This window comes from Puma concolor, chromosome B3 (assembly GCF_028749965.1).
Source record: "Puma concolor isolate L17-30 chromosome B3, mPumCon1.1.hap2, whole genome shotgun sequence".
Classification (NCBI taxonomy): domain Eukaryota; kingdom Metazoa; phylum Chordata; class Mammalia; order Carnivora; family Felidae; genus Puma; species Puma concolor.
The window spans coordinates 36357311-36376393 of NC_141672.1; the positions used below are offsets into that span (position 1 = coordinate 36357311).

General features: G+C 42.4%; 2 long non-coding RNA genes across 3 annotated transcripts in view; one reads left to right on the forward strand and one right to left on the reverse strand.

The window, feature by feature from the left end:
- Positions 1–19083, forward strand: part of LOC147579891 (uncharacterized) — a 32695-nt gene that overhangs the window by 3615 nt on the left and 9997 nt on the right. The window contains exon 2 of the long non-coding RNA XR_015252282.1: positions 13705–13913. This is a non-coding gene — a long non-coding RNA (uncharacterized LOC147579891). The remainder of the gene's footprint in view (positions 1–13704; positions 13914–19083) is intronic.
- LOC147579892 (uncharacterized) lies at positions 13403–15910 on the reverse strand. Of its 2 annotated transcripts, none has more exons than XR_015252281.1 (3): positions 15626–15910; positions 15055–15158; positions 13403–13608 (listed from the first exon to the last, which is right to left on the reverse strand). It is a non-coding gene; the product is annotated as an uncharacterized LOC147579892 (long non-coding RNA). The 2 variants fall into 2 exon arrangements; XR_015252280.1 differs by having other exon boundaries at positions 15675–15909.

Below are 19083 nucleotides of genomic sequence, written 5' to 3' on the forward strand. Positions count from 1 at the left end.
GAATCCAAATAGAGATTAATTAATTTATTTTTTTTAAATCGGAAGAGAAGGAATCACAGCTCTGGTTGTAAACCCACTGCCCCCTCCACTCAGAAGTTATTCCCAAAACATCTCTCAAAAGCCCTTCTCTCCACAGCAAAAGCCTGCCTCCTCTCCAAAGGAGATCTCCAGCAGGGTGCCTGCTGTGGGGACCTCTGGCCAGAGGCACGCCTCTGTAACCTTGGATGTTGTTCAGTTGTGTTCTTTGCCTGACAGGAATGGTTCAGCTGTGAGAGCAGGTCTGGAAGCACTGGAAAACCTTTAATTTTGATATAAAAAAATTTCCAGAATTTAGAGGAGGGAGCACATTGTATCCTAGGAGAATCTTGCAAGGCTTACGTTATTGTCAGACTTTAACCTCTGCTAATATTGATTAGTTTTGTTCCTAAAATTAACTTAAAACATATTTGACGTAGTCTTGCAATTGAGGATTACTCCTAATCTCTTAGTAATTCCTTTAGTATGTAGTTGTCTTTGAGCCTCTTCGTTGCACTGGCTCGAATAACACCTCATGCTATGGTAGATTTTTCTCCCAGAATGAACCAGCTGTCATTTTGTCACGAAGCAATGCAGCAGGTGGCCATGACCTAAGTAGCAGAGAAACCCAGGAAAACTCCTGACAGGAAGTTGATATTCTGAATTTAACAAAACTACAAAGATGTTTGTGACTTTGTAACACAGTTTACATTATTGAAAGTATAGCCCCTGGGGTTAGGACAGACTCTACCACATATTGGTCAGCAGACCTGGGACAAGCTATTTAACATCTCTAAAGGTACATAACCTCAGCTGGAGTAAGATAGAGAGACAGAGAGAGGGAGAAGATAAAGGATTAAATAAGATGTTACATTTTAGTAAGTGATAGAGATTGCATTATTACAGTTGAGTTTTTAAACCGAGATTTAAAAGCATGACACTGAATGGGAGAAGCTGACATGTGGCTAGAGCATAGGATGGTTTGTGGTGAGGATAGCCATCTCCATGACAACCACAGTGACTTCCACTTAGCAGGTTTCCTGGCAAATCACCCAAGGCACCATTTTGCTTATAGCTCAGATTCCCTGGCTCTTCCAGGAGTTTTATGAATAAAGATTAAGAAAGGTTTTCTTCTTTTTAGTGTAAGAATAGATTTCATTAATTTTAATTATACAAGTATTACAGAAATATATTCTCTTTTTAAAAACCTTAAACTTTACAGGTAAGGCTGATGTCTTCTTTGAACACCATGTCTAGCCCTCACCTCCACCCCAGGAAAGACTCACGCCATCAGTTTGATGTGTCATCTTCTATACACTTACCATGCATCAAACCACCTGTGGTATCTATACCCATAGAAAAAAATATAATATCATTTAATGTGCATGAGTGTGTTTATTTATGTTATCATATTAAGTGTCATATTACAGCTTGATTTTTATTCATACCACAATAGGTCTTAAAGATCCTTCCATGTCAGTACATATAGTACATTTTTTAAAAACTGCTATACAGGTGTGTGCGTGTGTGTGGTATGAATAAACTACACTTTATTTAGCCAATCCCATTTTGATGGTCATTTTGGACCATGGACTTGTTGCTCTTGCAAACAAAGTTGCCACAAAATTCTTGGACCTGCGTTCTGAGTACGTGGATAATTGTTTTTCTGGGGGAGATATGGAGAAGCTGAATCACTGACTCATAGCGTATGAACATTTTTAACTTTAAAAAAATGTTTATTTATTTTTGAGAGAGACAGAGAGAGAGTGCGAGTGCGGGAGGGACAGAGAGAGAGGGACACAGAGGGTCTGAAGTGATCTCTGCGCTGACAGCAGAGAGCCAGATGCTGGGCTGGAACTCACGAACCCGTGAGATCATGACATGAGCTGAAGTTGGACACTTAACTGACTGAGCCACCCAGGCACCTTGAACGTTTTTCACTTTAATAGATACTGCCAAATTACTCTGCAAAATGATCATACCAGCTTACAATCCCACTGATACAGCATGGAACATTTTTTTTTCCTTTTTAACTTTTTCCAATTTAGTAGGTAAAAAAAAAATAAATTCCCTCATGTTTGAATTTCCATTTTTCTAATTTACCAATATGGAGCATTTTGGTCACACATTTTGGAGCCATTCATATTTCCTTTTTATTTATATTTTACTTTTTTATTTCATAAATTTTACACTTATATTTTGCATTTATATTTCTGTGAATTAGAATTTTATATCTTTAGAATATTTTTATTGGATTATTTTGTTTTTATTTGATCTGTAGATGTTCTTTATATACTCTGGATACTGATCCTTTGCTGTAAGTATTTTCTCCTTTTTTTGTTTAATTTTGTTTATGGTGTCTTCTGTCATACAGAAGTTCTTATTTTTGAGGTAGTCAAATTTTTCAGTCTTTCATGTGTTTTTCTACCTTGTTTCCTTTTCTATACCAAGTCATGAAAAACATCTTCCTGCATCATATTAAAATATTTCTTTGCATCTAGGTTCTTCATGAGAAGAATATTCTAGGTATGTAAGGCATTACCTACATAGCAGGTGTAGCTGCCCAACCCAGGTGGGAGGTTTAGACCCTGACATCACAGAACTGTCACACAATCCTCACTGAAGACTTGAGCAATCCCAACAATTTCCAGCAGAGGACAGTGTCTGAGCGAGTGTGCCTCCCTATATTGGGACCCTCAGGGGTTCCCTGACTCACCAAAGGGAACATTTTAACTGCTCTAAAATTAGCAAGTGCCAGTGAAGAGAAAATATGTCTAGTCAGGAAAAAGATGAGGAGCAAAGTCTGTTGCAAGTGTGCTACATGGTGGGAAATAAAACAGGGCCCAGGGGAAAGTGTCCTGGTATAGTCTGTGTGTTATGACTGCATTTGGGAAAGAACTGATCAAAGTTAGCCAGGATCACAGAAGGTTTTCCCCAAGGGCAGCTTTGATGTCTGCTTATGTCTGGTCCACACACTTGAGATGAAATCTCAAGCTCTACAGAGGAAATGTGATTTACTGGACAAACAGCAAGCAGGATGGAAACATGCAATCCCCAAACTTATCCTTTTGATTCCATCAATAATGCAAGCCCTGTCTTCTTCAGAGGGGAAACTGAGGAAACAACAGGCAGTGCTATTCAGTACAGTTCCCACCCCACCTCACCCCAGGCACATCCTGGGCTAGCAGGTGTTTTCTGTTGTTTCTTGGTTTAATACCATCCAAGGTGGGATTAACTATATCATCATGAACCCAGAAGAGATTTGGTGGTGAAATTCATAGATTTTGATAAATATATTGAACCACACAAATTTGCAAATCTGACTCAGCCTCTCAGCTCACGTGCTGGGCTGTCTCTGTTGTCCCTGCTCATCCATTCTCCACCTTTCTGGCCCTGCCTTGTGCCCGGAGAGACTGCCTGTGCGAACTGAGTCGCAGTTCCTTCTTCGTTGGTTTCTGATTTGGATGAACTGATGAGAAGCACCTGCAAGAAGAGAGGTTTATGGATTTATTCCCCAGGCTCCCTGCCTGCTGGGCTGTGGCTGGCAGCAGCTTCATTTCTCTGCAGACTCAGGGTAGTCCTACAGCTATAGGAAAAACTAACCACTCTCTCTTCTTCCCCTCTCATGCCTTGGGGTGTTAGAGCTTTCCAGATAGCCTGGGTGCTTCCCTAACCCTGGGTTGGCCTCCTTTAGTCCTTTATTAACTTCTCTTTAGTCATCTCTTCTGAGTGTACTGTTTGATCCCTGCCCCAACCCAATCCAGACTAATGCAGAAACCTAAATCTATCTGGAGTCTTCATCCTGAAACAGATCAAATGTACTATTAAAATTTTATCATATGCACACACAATCTCCAAGCCCAGTGGTGCCTGCTGCCCACACGCTTTTCCAAGAGCCAGTACAAGTCATTGCAAACCTGCCTAAAAAACCCCTCAATAGCTGGGTTCATTTTCTGTAATTCTCTAGTGTTTAGTTATCAAATACCCCTTCCCCTAGGCTCACAGAAGTGTCTCATTGCTATAAATGCTCTTCAATTCCATTTTAAACTTTAAAGGCAAACAACCTGGAAGATGAAAGGATCACAAGAACCAATTTTGATGCCTTGATGGTTTGACTAATTCATTGAGAGATGGTTGTAGAAAGTTGCCACAGATGTAAATTATTGCATTTCTAGGCAACTCTCCCCTTCAGGGAGCGGATTGCTGTTCTGTAAGCTAAATAGTCACAATAAACAGGCACTGCAAGTAGATAGGTGCCCATCTCTCCACCAGATACACATGACAAAGTGACCTGGTGCCCCACCCCATCCCTTCTCTTCTCCTTCCACCTGCAGCAGAGGTATGAGTGAACAAAGCCCAGAGATCCCATTAGGAGGAAGGGACCCTGATCAATACATGAGATCACCAAGAATACCTGAGAGAAGTTTGGACACCTGCTTTAATTAAACACTAGGTGAGTTTTATTCGCTGAAGACTGTTCCAGTTATATCACTTGTCCTTTCTGGGTACATCACTTCTACAGTTGTAGCTGATCCACTCTACCTGATTCCCAATCCAGTTCCCACACCACATGCAGCCCTTATCTAGTGACCTAAGAGACACCCTTGATGCTTTTTCCGGCTCTGACCACATGCGCTCACTATCCATGCCCAAGGACTGTGTATTTCATCTACATCTCTGTACTCTGTGTTCTCCTCACTCCCACCACCAGCACTCAGCAGAACCCCCTGGACCACTCTACTGGCTTCATAACTGGTGTACCCTCCTGCCATCTGCACTCCCCTCTCCATGGCACAGCCAGAGTGAGGGTTACGACTTGTGATTCTGTCCCTGATACCTTTCTGCTTGAAATCCTTCAAAGACTCCCCATTGCTTTGAGGATAAAGACCAAAAGCTTTATAAACCTGCCAAGCTACATAACCTGCAGGGTCCCTCCTGTGTCATCTGATACCGTGCCTCCCTCTGCCATGGTCTGGGTCCCTTCCTTGGGTCTTCTTTCTGATCCTCAAACTTGCCATGTTCCATTTCAGCTTATGTCCCTGTGCCTTTGCCTGTACTGTTCTCACCACCACAACACTGACCTTTGCCTAGTAAACACCTTTAGACCCTGCCTCAAACAGCCCTATCCCCAGGGAAGCCTTCCCTTACCTGAGACTTGGCAGGTCCCTGTTACACACTCCCCTGCCATGCTCACAGGCTGTAATTATAAACTTAACTGAGAGATAGGTGCCCGTTTCCTCCACTAGAATGTACATCTTGTGAAACTGGGAATGGTGTCTGTCTTTGTTTACTTGGCATTGTGCCTGGCACATGGGGCAATCTGAAACAAGACTTGCTGAAAAAAATTAATGGATGTTATCATGCTCTTTCCTTTAATATCAACTAGTGGTGTCAGCACCTCCCCAGACCAAAGAAATGTAGGTCCAGGGTCCGGAGAGATGTAGACAAGGTACCAATCAGAGTTAGGGGGTAAACTAGATTGTTCTCTGACAGCCAGCAATTCTGTGACTTGGGGGATATTCATATCCTCTTGTCTCTTCAGTCTGTAGACACTCCCCCAATCTGGCTCTGTCTTGTGCCAGTGTTGTTGTGTCCATGCCCATACACACCCCCAGCCTGTGACCATAAGAGCCCCTCTTCCTTGTGACCTCAAGGCCTCACTTATTCTTGGCCTGGGAAACCTGAGCCTTCCACTTCCAAGCCTGCTTCTGAGCAGATACAATAAAGCACTTAAAAGCCAGTTGGTATCCAGGAACTTCTTTCCTCCCACATTATTGGCAATGCAAATGATGGATTAAAGTACAAGCAAAAAAGGTTTTGTTCAGAAGTTTGAGTTTTCAGAACCATCCCCAGGGTAATAAAATGGCAAAGGGAAAACCAAGCACACAAGCCTTTCCTTCCATTCCCCAAGTGTCAGCCAAGATTGCAGCCTAAGTGATGTATAAGAAGGAAAGGAGCCAGGGCTGGATGAGGGAATTGTCTAAACCAATGGTTCTCAAACTTGAGCATGCATCAGAATTACTTGGAAGGCATAGTAAACACAGATAGCTGGACCCCACTGTCAAAATTCCTGATTCAGTTAGTCTAGGGTGGTGCCCAAGAATCTGCATTTCTAACAAGTTTCCAGGTGAGGCCAAATGCTGTGGGTCTGTGGGGACCACACCTTGGCAACCACTGTGCCACACTACATTGTCTCCCCTCATATGCAAATTTTCATGTGTATTCCAATGATGTGGTTGTTGAAGCCTAGATTCAGATTGAGTAGGTTGGACTGGAGCTTGGTGCCCAGACTGCCACAGTGAGGACCACATACTCAGAAGCAAGGCTCAGGTAAGCCATCACTTTCTTGAGCCTTGGTCCTCTTTGATAGAGATCTCTTCCTCCCTTTATGCCTTCTTGGGATATTAGGGGATGTTTTGGATGACCTTAGAAAGAGGGGGTACCTCATTCTAACTGAAGTTTCCAAGGTCTCATTGGTCTAGCCAACAGGAATCCAATGTCTGCATGCCAAGGGAGGCTTTTATCCCAGAAGGAAACCTGGCCTTCCTTTATCCCCCTTTGCTGAAAAGCCCCTTACTCAGAGTGCTGATGGGTGTGAAGAGGAAATGCGGTGTAAAAGATATACAGATACACCTGGGATATGTCACGGGTTTGGTTCCAGGCCACCACTATAAAGCAAATATTTCAATAAAGTGAATTAAATGGACTTTTTGGTTTCCCAGTGCATATAAAAGTTATATTTACACTATACTGTAGTCCATTAAAGCTGTGCAACAGCATTGTCTAGAAAAATAATGTATATACCTCAATTAAAAATATTTTGCTAAAAAATGCTAACCATCATCTGAGCTTTCAATAAGTGATTCTTACTGAACAAATATATGTATATATAGATATAGATAGATATATATAACAAATATAATAATAATGAAAAGTTTGAAGTGTGAGAATTACCAAAATGTGACACAGAGACACAGAGTGACAAATGCTGTTAGAAAATGGTGCTGATAAACTTGCTTGATGCAGGGTTGCTGCAAGCCTTCAATTGATAAAAAACAAAACAAAACAAAACACCCCACAATATCTGCGAAGCACAATAAAGCAAAGCACAATGAAATGGGGTATGTCTGCAGTGGAAGAATCATGCTTCCAGGTCAGACAGATGGATAGTGTCTCTCTGCTGGGAGGTGGGTCTCACTGAGACTATACAAGGTTAGGGAGTTAATATGGAAAAGTAAAATTTTCTCCTTTGGAAGAGAAGATTATGTGGTATAGCATTTCATTTAAAAGCAGGAGCTCTGGGCTTACATGTTTAAATGAAAAAGAATTTGTAAACTGTTTACCACAGTGCTTGGCTCTCAGTACATAATGAATGATGGCTATTGTTATTTTGTTTAACAGGACGTACTAATCATAGTAGAATCAGAATCCATATCAAGAGGAAGATGGGTAGCCTAAGAGCCTATAGAATAAAACAGCAGGACTGTTCAGCCATTGGGACCTCCTTTCCCCTGCCTGCTCAACGCCTGGCCCACAGAGATGCTCGGTACACATTTGTTGGACAGAAGGAAGGGATTACACAAGTCTAGATAAGTTAGGAGATGGGAGGATTTGAGCTCATGGAAATCTTCCCGAGGGGAAGGATGATGAAAACACCCGAATTCTTTAAAGTGGGGGTTTTTGGGCCCTGAGGAACCTTGCTCAGTTTCTTTATTTATACAATTGGTCGTACCGCTACTTTACAGGGTTATTACAGAAACACTTGACAATGCATGCCAAAGTGCTGGGTTAATTGTAAAGCACAAATCAAGTATTAGCTGCTTTAATCAAGTGGAGCAATTACTGAACAGATCCTTTGGGCTGTGACAACTTCAATGCTATGCTGAGACCGAGAGTAAAGGTTTCCCGCCCTCAAGGCAATGACATATTGGCTTTGCCTTTTAGGTTGGCTCTTGTGTGCCAGAAAAATCTCTGAACTTCTTCATATTATTTGCTAAATGGGACATAACTCTCTTCAGAAGGCCTGCGTACAGGTGGGTGAACAGGTAAAGCCACCTGAGAAGGAAGAAGGGCCCAATTGGTGGGTAATACAGGGTGTCCCTGAGCCTGGCTGGTGAGGAGCTGCACTCAAACCTCCCTCCCTCCCTTCCACAGCCTCCTGCACCTCATTTATTGTTAATGCTGTTTCCACTGGCTCGTTTGCAAATAGCTTGAATAAAACATCAGAGCAGGGAGGGGGGCAGCACTCATAGTCTTCCATGACTGCCTCTGCTGTGTTCCTTCCCTCCTTCCTTTTTCTCAGTTTCCTTCTCCCTTCATTACTCTGATTAACAGTCATGATATAATTGGCTTCTCTTGAAACAGCCAAATAGGACTCACGGGCTCTTGCAGGGATGGTGAGGAGAATGGTTCAGACAGGCCCAGCATTTGTTTTTCCTTTCTGTTTTCCTGGATGGAGGGAGGAAAAAAGCAAAGGCTGAATTTGCAACCTTAGAGAGGAGATCTCAGGATCAAGTGGTGGCTCTGCTCCTCCCAGGAAACTGTCTCAAGACCACAGGAGGATGGCAAGGGCTCATCCTGGAGAGGACCACTCAGGCCCTGTCGGATGGGAAGCCCCATGGCTGCTACCACAGGGGACACCAGTCCAGCTAGAGAGGCAAACCTATGCACCATCTGAGACAAGGCTGATTAGGGAAAACACAGCCATAGAGACATATACTGAACATGAGGCTCAATCCATACCCCCAGCTGCACAGGGAACAGTTTCTGTTATTCTCTCTAGCTTAGCTTAATTACTGACTCTCCTGTTTCTTCCAGCAACCACTACCTTGTGTTTCCTGATAGCTTTCTCACTAAAAAGTGCATCCCTTAAAACACTATAATTTAGTACTGCCAATTTCTAAAACTGTGGTAGGTCTTTAAAATCATTTTTAACCTACAAATTCCACAAACTCCCTCTTATTTTTTATAAATTTTCTGTTTGAGATCCTGAGCCTTTTAACCTGTCAAGTTTCCCACAGTCTGGATTTAGCTGATTGCATATTCAAGGAACAGTTTAATATGTTCCAATGAGACTGTATTTCCTGCAAATTAGTAGCAGGATCCAAAGGCTTGATTAGGCTTAAGTTTGATCCCTTTGGCAAGATTATAGATGGTGGTGTGTTTTTCATCAGGAGGCACATCGTGTCTGCATGTCCCCTTTTTGTGATATTAGCAGCTGTTGATGGCTAATGCCTGGATCCACTCATTCACTGGGGTGGCAAAATGGTGATGTTCTATCATTTCTTTTTTAATTTATTGTTGGATACTTCCACAAAGAGATGTTTCCTCTCATCTACAATTTGGTTACCCAGTGGTATCATTCACAAAGGCAAGCCAAATGCTTGATTCTTTGTCTTTATGTATCAGTTTTCCAGATAATGAGTAAATTCTTCTCATCCTTCACTAGTGATCAATTAAATTTTTTTCACTAGAAAAAATCACTAGAAACTATGGCTTTAAACATATTTGATGGATTCAAATATATTTCTACAATTATTATCCTATTGAAATACAAACTTGCCATCTTTGGCAAGTGGGAGTTTCTTCAGTTGGCTCCTGAAACCTTTGGGCATGGTGCCAGTAGTCTTTGATACCTTTCTTGCTATTCAGGATGATGAGGTTCAGCTTATACACCTGCCCCAGACCCAAAACCAGCCCTTCCTCCAAGAAGCCCTGATTTCTTAGACTGGGATATGGTGCCAGTGATATACTCATTGCTAATTTGCTACAATATTAGTCACTGTTTTTAGTCCTTTCAGTGGACACACCTAAGGAATTAATGGGTGGGGGGGGCATATCTATGTACAGTCAGTTCTGCTATAATGCTTGTTTTGAAAATGTAAACTTGTTCAAATATGATTGGTATATTAAGGAACAATTTGAGCCTAACACAGATTTTGTGTTTGGCTATGGGTGGTTTCATACAGGAGAAATATTGGGTGAAGGCAGAAAACTGCACCCAGCTGATCCAAGCTGCTTAAGAATACATGAAACAGTGAAAAAACAATCAGGACTAATCTTTCCAACAGACAGAGAGAAAGCACAGCTATACGCAAAGGCCTTAAACCCAAATTGCCAAATCCTGCAGAAGTGGCATCTTTTGCTGCGATGAGTGGCTGGTTTGGTGGTTTGGAATATCTCCAATCTCCAGAATTTTCAGCTGTCAGGTGAAGCCACAAGTACAGACTAGAAAGCAGCAAAAGAATTTCCAGCAGCGACACAGAAGCTACCCGAAGAAGCTGTGCATCGGGTCACATTCTGGATGGTGATGAAACAGGTATCTATTATAAATGCAATGCTCAAACGGCCTCCATCTCAAAGGCAGAAAAACATGACCCAGGATTTAAGGCTACAAAAGATCTCGGAACTCTGGTGTTCAGCACCAATGCCCAACAGAGGCTAATGAGCCAGCCGCCCACACACAGCAGGTATTCCAACTTTCTACCCAGTTTCAACTAAGCCTCCTTCCCACTGCTTCACAATAACCAACAAGCCACACCCTTCCGATGCCCCCTTCCACAAGCAACCCTCAGGTCTTGTTCAAGGCAAAGTGCCATATTTATTGTCTTATTTATGTATTTCTTACCCATTTAACATGTATAGAATTGCGCCACCATCTTTGCTAAATGTCTACCCTTAAAAAAATGTCACCGATGAAGTGTTTGAGTGTTGTGCCTTTATTCTCATTTCTGCCATAAGCCTTGTGGCTTTTATGGAATGGTTTTGCACACGGCGATCATTCTTAGGACCACGTATATCATATTCTGCATGCATACACCTCATGAGTTCATACTCATCCTTCCAATTCAATTTCAGGGCTGTAAGATTTTCACTTACTTAGCCTCTTCCGTAGTACATCTGTATCTCCATTCCTCCATGCCAAAATCCTGATTCTCAAGGATGTAGGAGATGGTAGAACATTCCATAAGTACTCATTTGCTTTAGCCCATCTCACACACACAACATTATCAGAATAACAATACAAAAATTGCCACAACATATATAATTATTGACAGTTCTCCCAGGGGAGAGTTCCGAGTGGTCACTCTCGAGAGTAGGCAGTGTAAAGACTGCTCCGGGGCCCCTCAAGGCCTCATCCCAGACCCCTTTTCACTCACCGCTATTGGATTGGGCAAACTCCTTTCTAGATTCAGCTGCTGTTCTCAAATTGGCTGTACTTCTGTCAGCTTCCCCTCCCTCCTTCAGCTTCCTCTTATACACCTGCTAATACCTTGCAAATCTTGAAGCTACTGGTGATGTGCCCTGCCTACTTGTGTTTTGGGGTTTCTGGGGATACCTTGTCGCTTGGACTTGTTGGAAATGTTGTCCATGGCTTTTTAATTTTTTGCTCTCTACCTGATTCATCTTTGTGTGGGAATTCTGGGAGACTTAAAAACTGACCAACTGTCATTTGCTTTCCTCGTTTGATAAGCATTTTTTCATAGTTTGTCTTTGAATATTGACAATGATTTTTTTTTTTTTAATTTTTTTTTTCAACTTTTTTTTTTTTATTTTTGGGACAGAGAGAGACAGAGCATGAACGGGGGAGGGGCAGAGAGAGAGGGAGACACAGAATCGGAAACAGGCTCCAGGCTCCAAGCCATCAGCCCAGAGCCTGACGCGGGGCTCGAACTCACGGACCGCGAGATCATGACCTGGCTGAAGTCGGACGCTTAACCGACTGCGCCACCCAGGCGCCCCGACAATGATTTTTTTAAAATAGATACAGTGTTTTAAATTTTTATTTAGTCAAATCTATTTGAACCTCTATTATTTTTATGTTTAAAAAGTCCTTTGCCATATAGATGTCACATAAAAATCTTTTTACAATTTCTTATGATATTTTAAGTTTCATTGTGTGTGTGTATGTGTGTGTACATATGTGTATGTGTGTGTGTACATATGTGTATGTGTGTGTGTGTGTGTGTGTATACACTTCTCTCATATATCTCACTCATTTGAAATTATTTTATAAAATGCTGTGGGAGTAATATTTAAGTTCATTCTTTTCCTCCTGAAACATCTAATTACCCCAAATCCATTTGTTGAATTTGTAATTCCTCCTTTATTATAGATCAATTATAAATCTCAAGGTCTATATCTAGGTTATGTCTTCTTAATATGTGTATTTTTCTAGTTGTACCAAAATGTTTATTTATTTTATTTTTCAGCCTAATAGTATATTTTGAAGTCTAGGGCATGTCCCTCCTCATTATTTTTATTTTATTAAAAAAGAAAAGCTTAGTTGCTTTCTTTTTTTTTAAAGAATTTTTTTAATATTTATTTATTCTTGAGAGAGAGAGTGCAGGTGGGGGAGGAGCAGAGAGAGAGGGAGACACAGAATCTGAAGCAGGCTCCAGGCTCCAAGCTGTCAGCACAGAGCCCGATGCAGGGCTCAAACCCACAAACAGCGAGATCATGACCTAAGTCAAAGTCAGACGCTCAACCAACTGAGCCACCCAGCAGCCCCAAAGCTTAATTGCTTTCATCCACATTATTTCTTGATGAATTCCAGCAAAAGGAAAGTCCAAAGTCAATTTTTTGGGTAGCCTTTTGGTTCTCTGACAATTTCCTTATTTAAAATGTAACCATGTCTGCTTGTTTGATCTCTTCCAAATGTTGTACAATATCCTAAGAGGTTCTGTCCCTGGCTGCATCTCATGATGGGTTGGCAAGGCTCACAACAGCTTACTCAAGGCTCGGCAGAGAAGTGTGGGGTAAGGTTTAGACCTGACATTAGACTTGCTTAGGAAAATGATAGGAGAGCCATTGAGCTGGGGGAAAGTCAGGATTCAACCAGGCAGACAAGGCTTCCTATACCAAGAGACTTGACCTTTCCAGTTGTGATTCAGGAAAGTGCTCAACATTGGTAGGTCCAAGATGAGAAGAAATTCCATCCACAGGTAACAAGAACACAGTACCAAACTTCAGTTTAGAATAAATGTTTCTTACAACCAGTAACACACATTTGCAAGAGCTGAGTGAAGTTAGGACTATGGTATGAAACCATAAAACAGAACAAAGCTAATGGAATTATAAGAACATTAATCCATGATTGTGATCTCTCAAGGTGACTGAAACCAGCTGACTTTCACAGCCACAAGCCAGCAGTAACAGTACAACATATTTGCATTCTAGAGTTGACTTTTTCTAAATGGGGATTTCAGCTCTGACCTTGTGAGGTGAAGCCTGACAGTTTATAAATGCCTTCCTTTGTCTTCCTGAGACAAAAACAAAAACAAAATTAATATGTCCAATAAATGGAATGCAAAGACTCCCATCTTGTAAATAAACTTGGAAAAATATTCTGGAATATCTTCTATAAAATAGCAGCCTAGAGCCTCAGTTGAGATTCAGTAGATTTTATTTTATGCGCAGCCTGTTGTTTAAAGGGATAGGAGTCAAATAGTAAAACTCAGCCTTCAGGAAGATGCAGAGATACTAAACTGGAACAGGCAGCTCATGTCTGTCAGCAGTGAATCCTCTAGTGACACTGGCCCATGAATCTTCCTCTGTTTTTTCCCTTGCCATCAGTGAGAACCTTCAATGTACCTGCAAGAAAGCATATTCACTTATTCTCTTAACTTATTCAAATTTATAGCTTCGAAAACTTGCAAGGCTGACCACTTCATCTCCCTCATTTTGCAGCCCAGAGAGCAGACCTGTGGGCCTGGGGAGGTGGAAGGATTTCTGTGAAACTTGTCTGCAGAAAAGCCAGACCTGCCAGGACATTGCTGCAAAATGACAGCTGCATTCACAGAATCCACCCTTCTCAGTTTGCAGATGGGCCATAGAAAACCAACAACAACAGGAGACTTTTCAACAAATAACCGAGGGATGTTCTGGGAATTCTACTGGTAAGAAAAGCATCAGACTAACTCTTTAGAAGGACCAGACCTTATGAGTGGTCATTTTTATGTAAACTGCCCATAAGGCTCTCTCAGAAGGTGCAAGCCCTATAAACACCCACAACTAGAACAAATAAACAGTGCATTTGAATTATCTAAAGGAACCAGTAAGGAATGGTTTTAAGCTAGGAGGGCTGCCATAACACTGTAAGTAAAGTCAATACATTCCTGAGTCCATGAATTAATTAGTGTTTAAATAATAGAAATGACTATCAATTGCAAAACATTACCACAAATTACTTGCTGTGCAAACAGCTTCTTTTGTTATTATTAATAATTCTAGCTACTGATTTTCTGTAATTAAAAGCCACAGTCTTCCTTTGGGTGAACAGCAGAGCAGAGTTAGACGGCAGAGTCAAGTTCCCACTCACACCAATAAAAGTCACCTGGTGCCCCTGTCCCTTCTGCTGACCCTTTAAGGCTAGTTTGCTTCTAGCCTCCATTCTCAGCTGTCTGAGAAATCTAAGAGAGTCAGTCACTTGGTATTTGCTCCTTATGGTCAGAACCAGCTTTGATATTAAAATCAAACATCCAAGAAAATGCCCAAGGCAACATTTTCTGTTTCTGAGCCGTGACTTGCGCGATGAAATCATTCCACCTTGTGTGAGCAGTTCAGCAACGGTGGAGGGAAGATCTAGCTAGGTAGTAAATGACAGACAGGAAGCCTGGTGATTTATTAGGAGGCCTGAGCCTGTGGTTTAGAGGATCAGAGTTCAGGTCCCCACTCTTCAATAATCTCAGTGTGGGATTGGGGATGAGTTAGTTAACCAATGGGAGGTTTCATTCTCCCCATTAGGAGAAGTAGACCATGCTCCTTGCCATTTATTTCACAAGGAAATGAATGAGAATTACGACTGGTATTTAAACCCTGAATAAGGCATACAAGAGATGAAGAAAAACTTTGCTCTCCTTTTTCCATTTAAAGCAATTGTACATTAACTCTCGGGCCAATTCTGACGGGGTCGGCCACCCATTCTGTGTGAATAGGGCCCAAGGAACAAAGGTGCAGACCCTGGTGTTCCTTGTTCTCCCTGTCCTTTCTGAAACTCATACAGCGTCGGGTCCTGCCCTGGTAAGAGCTGGTACTTACCGAGAGCACCTGGTGGGAAAGCACTCCTCGGACTTTACGTGGATTTTCTCACTCAGTCCCCTCAGCAACCCGATGAGGCAAGTTATCTTCGCACACTTTATACACTAAAGAAATAGAGATACAAAAAGGTTATGGCCACAGAGCCAGCAAATGAGAGGGCCACGATATCAACACAGGAGAATTCTTCTCCACCCTGCTGGCCTACCAAATACACAACTGTCGTTCTTGGAATGGGCTTTGGTCCTGCACCTCTACCTTCTTTCCTATTCAGCACCTGGGGCCTAACAACTTAGAGGGCACTTATCTCACATCAAAGGGGCCTTCCGAGCAGCAGCCTCCACTTCCTCTGGGAAGCTCTTCCTAGTGCTCTTGTGGCACCCTGGGCCCACCCTGTCCTGACTCTCAGCTCAGTGACCCCGTGTGACTGGGAGCATCTGGAGGACAGAGACAATTCAATGTTGAGTCCTCATGCTCTCACCCAAAGTCTGCCACTAGTAGGTAAATGTTTGTATAACAAATAAGTCTTTCTGTCTCACACCATCCCCCCCAACATATGCACATGAGGACTCACAAACTTCAGCTGCCCAAAGTCCCAGAATTCCTCTCCAGAACACTCTAACCAATGATTCTTTCCTTTAGACTCAAAGATGGCTGAAGGGGGTGGAGGTGGGAGAGAATGGATGCTCTACTCTAATTCTTCTGGGGTGGCCTCCACCGTGGTGTGCAGTTTCCCCTCTGCACCTGCTTCCCCCAGGACGCTTGATATCTTTTTCCAGACCCTTCCTCCAGGAGACTGGCTGGAGTAGGCAACAGATGGAGTCCCAGAGAGCAACAGGATGCCTCTCTCTGCTCAGTCATACCCTTACCACTGCCTGTGAGTCACCCCCATCCTGCCAACCACACCACCATATCTTAAAAGTGACTGCAGTAAAGCAGGAAATAAAAAGCAGAAAGGCCATATTCTTTGGCTGATCGGTCTTCGTAATAAATGCTACAAGGTGGAACAGAATAAATTTATGAACTATCTGGGCTGCAATTCCGTGATTTCAAAGGAATCCAATCGTGGGGAAATGTCAGTTCCAATTGAAAAAGAAAACAAACTTCTGGTGTTCCCCAACCTGAGCAATCACTGAGGTCATAAATGTAGTAATTGTTTGAGAGCCCCAGCAGATCCTGTGTTGGGCACTGTGGCCATGTGTGTTTGCATGTGAGCCATGCAAGGCTTTCACTCCTCAACATGCTCACGTTCTCACCTCCTCTCCAGCGTGTCCTCCTGTCCTCCCTCAGAGGGGTATTGATATTTTAGCCCCCAGCTGGTCTATAGAACTCAGACTCCAGAACACAAGGGGAAAGAGCCAACTATGCTGTTGAAAGCAGGCATTACCATGGGTCCCGACAGCAGAAGCCAGGCTGGATTGATTAGAGGCTTCCAAGGCATTCAGAAAATTCACCCGAATTAATGGGAAATGAGTCATAGGGACTGTGGATAGCCCTGGCACCTATCAGACACTGCTTCTACTGGACTTGTCAGGCTTGCCAAGACCTCTTGGTAGAGTAGCATGGATGACATGGTAACCTGCTGCAGGGAAAGCAGAGTTCTTCTCCAATGCACCGCTCATCCAGAGGGACGAGGAGAGAATAATGTCTCAAAATGCCCTGAATCTTGCTTTTGCTCACTTTCTGAACATCTCAACGAATCTCAGCATCTGACCTTGGGGTTAGGACTATGTTGACTTTCTGGGGCAAAAATATCTTTCCTTTCTTTGTAAATTAGGTATATTCTTTGTGGTTCCTCATAAATTCTTTACCTCTTTCCTCACCAGTTTTCTGCACAATTGACCACACCCTCCTTTTTTTTTTTAGAGCCCTCTTATTCTTTGCTCCCAGACACTACACTCCCTGGGTATTTCTTTTTCTTTTTTGGCTACTTTTCCTTGGTCTTCTTTGAAGACTCTTGTAGTTTTGTCCTTGAGTGCAGCTTCCTTAGAATTCTATCCTCCACATTTTTGCTCTGTACTTTTCCTCAAGGGTCTTTTTCTAGGCCCATGGCTTTGTTGACCACCTGCATGTTCATTTATGGCTCAGATTAGACCTTTCCCAAGCTCTAAATCCATGTTTACTGGACCTCTCCTCTTGGATATCTCACAGATGCCTCAAATTCAACATAACAAAACACATCATCCTCCCTTTGTGCTCCCCATCTCAGTGGATAATTATCCAAGAAACAACCTCAGGGGACTTTCATAAGCAACTCCTTTCTATACCTACTATGTCATAGCAATTCTGTTTTCTCATATCTTTTGAATCTGTCTGTTTTTGTCCATCCCCATCCTCATTATCTTGGTTCAGGTGACTATAAGCTTTCTCCTTCAGCTACAATAGTCTCCTAATACACCACTCTGTTTTTAGTGTGGCCCTCTCTTAGTTAGTAGTTGTCACAATGATGCTGCATAGTGAAGAATCTCAACATCCCATAAAGGCAAAAACATTTATGAGTTTGTGGGGCAACTGAGTCGGCTATGCTTTAGACTATAGCAGCTGGAGTGGTTCTGCTCCACTTGTCTCCTCTCTTCCTCCTGGACCCAGTGAACCAGCCACAGCACGTTCTCCTCATGGCAAAGACAGAGGTACAAAAGGGCGACAGGAAATACCCAAGGTTTCTTAAGGACTCAGCTTAGAAATGGCACATGATTGCTTCTACCCACATGCCATTGGCCAAAACAAGTCACATGTCCTGGCCTAAAGTCAAAAGGTGGAGAAATATATTTGGCTCACTATGAGGCCATGGCAACAGTGTGGATGCAGGGAGCAGTAAGCAATAGGGCCAACAATACAGTCTACCACTGGACCTCTCTAATCCATTTTCCACCAACAGCTAGATTTAATTTTTATGTGTGGTTTTTGTTTTTTTTTTTTTTTTTGAGAGAGAGACAGAGTGAGAGCGGATGGGAGGGGGCGGTGGACAGAGAGAGAGGGAGACAGAATCCAAAGCAGGCTTTGAGCTGTCAGCATAGAGCCCAACATGGGGCTCAAACTCACGGACTGTGAGACAATGACCTGAGCCAAGGTTGGATACCCAACCGAGTGAGCCATCCAGGTGCCCCACCAACAGTTAGATTTCTAACATGCAAATCTGATTATGTAACTCACCACTGTCCTTGAGAGAGTCTGAATTCATGATGTGACTCCAGTCTATCTCCTCACACCACTAATCACTCTGCTCCTGCCATATTGAATTATATTTATTTTCAAAAATAAAGTCTTTCAAAAAAGAAGTCTTACCTCTAGGTCTTTTCACAGCTAGTTCCTTCATCTGGAATACTTCCTCATCCTCTCCTCACCCCATAACTTAGTCCCCATCTCATGCCTCATTTGGCTAACCCCATTTGTCCTTCAGTTATCTCTAAAGTGTCACATCCTCCAAACATTCTCCATAACCCCAACATAGGGCTCTCCTTGTTCCATGTACTTGCACCTGTAATAATACTTAACCATCTCTATTGTAACTATTCAAGGAGAGGAACTATATCTTAAACCTAGTGCTTAGCTCCTGTGCCAGGGATATTACAGGTATTTAATAAATAGCTTACAATGGATGATTACCACATAGGAATCTGTCCCTGGATACAAATTTTAATGTCTTTGCTTATTTTGGACACAAAATTAGGTAAAGTTAGACTAACTGTGTATATTACCATAATCATTCTGGTCCAAATTGATGAGAAGATTAGCTTGATATGTATCTCAGATCTAAACAAAAAACTTGTTTTGTTCTGAACGGAGAACCACCTACTTATGTGTTAGCACACTGAAAAATAAATAGCAGCTAATGTTTTTGAGACACACACCATTGGTTGTCAACCCAATAGCTATTCTCCTTCTTCTGTTTTAGGAGACCCCCAGTTCTACTTGGAGTGGCAATGTGCTCACCCCCAGAGGGACAACTCTGGTTAGTCTAGGCCAATTATGGAATGTCATTCCTCTTTGCCAAGAAATAGCCAATGAGTGGCATGTGACCTAACTGGCCCA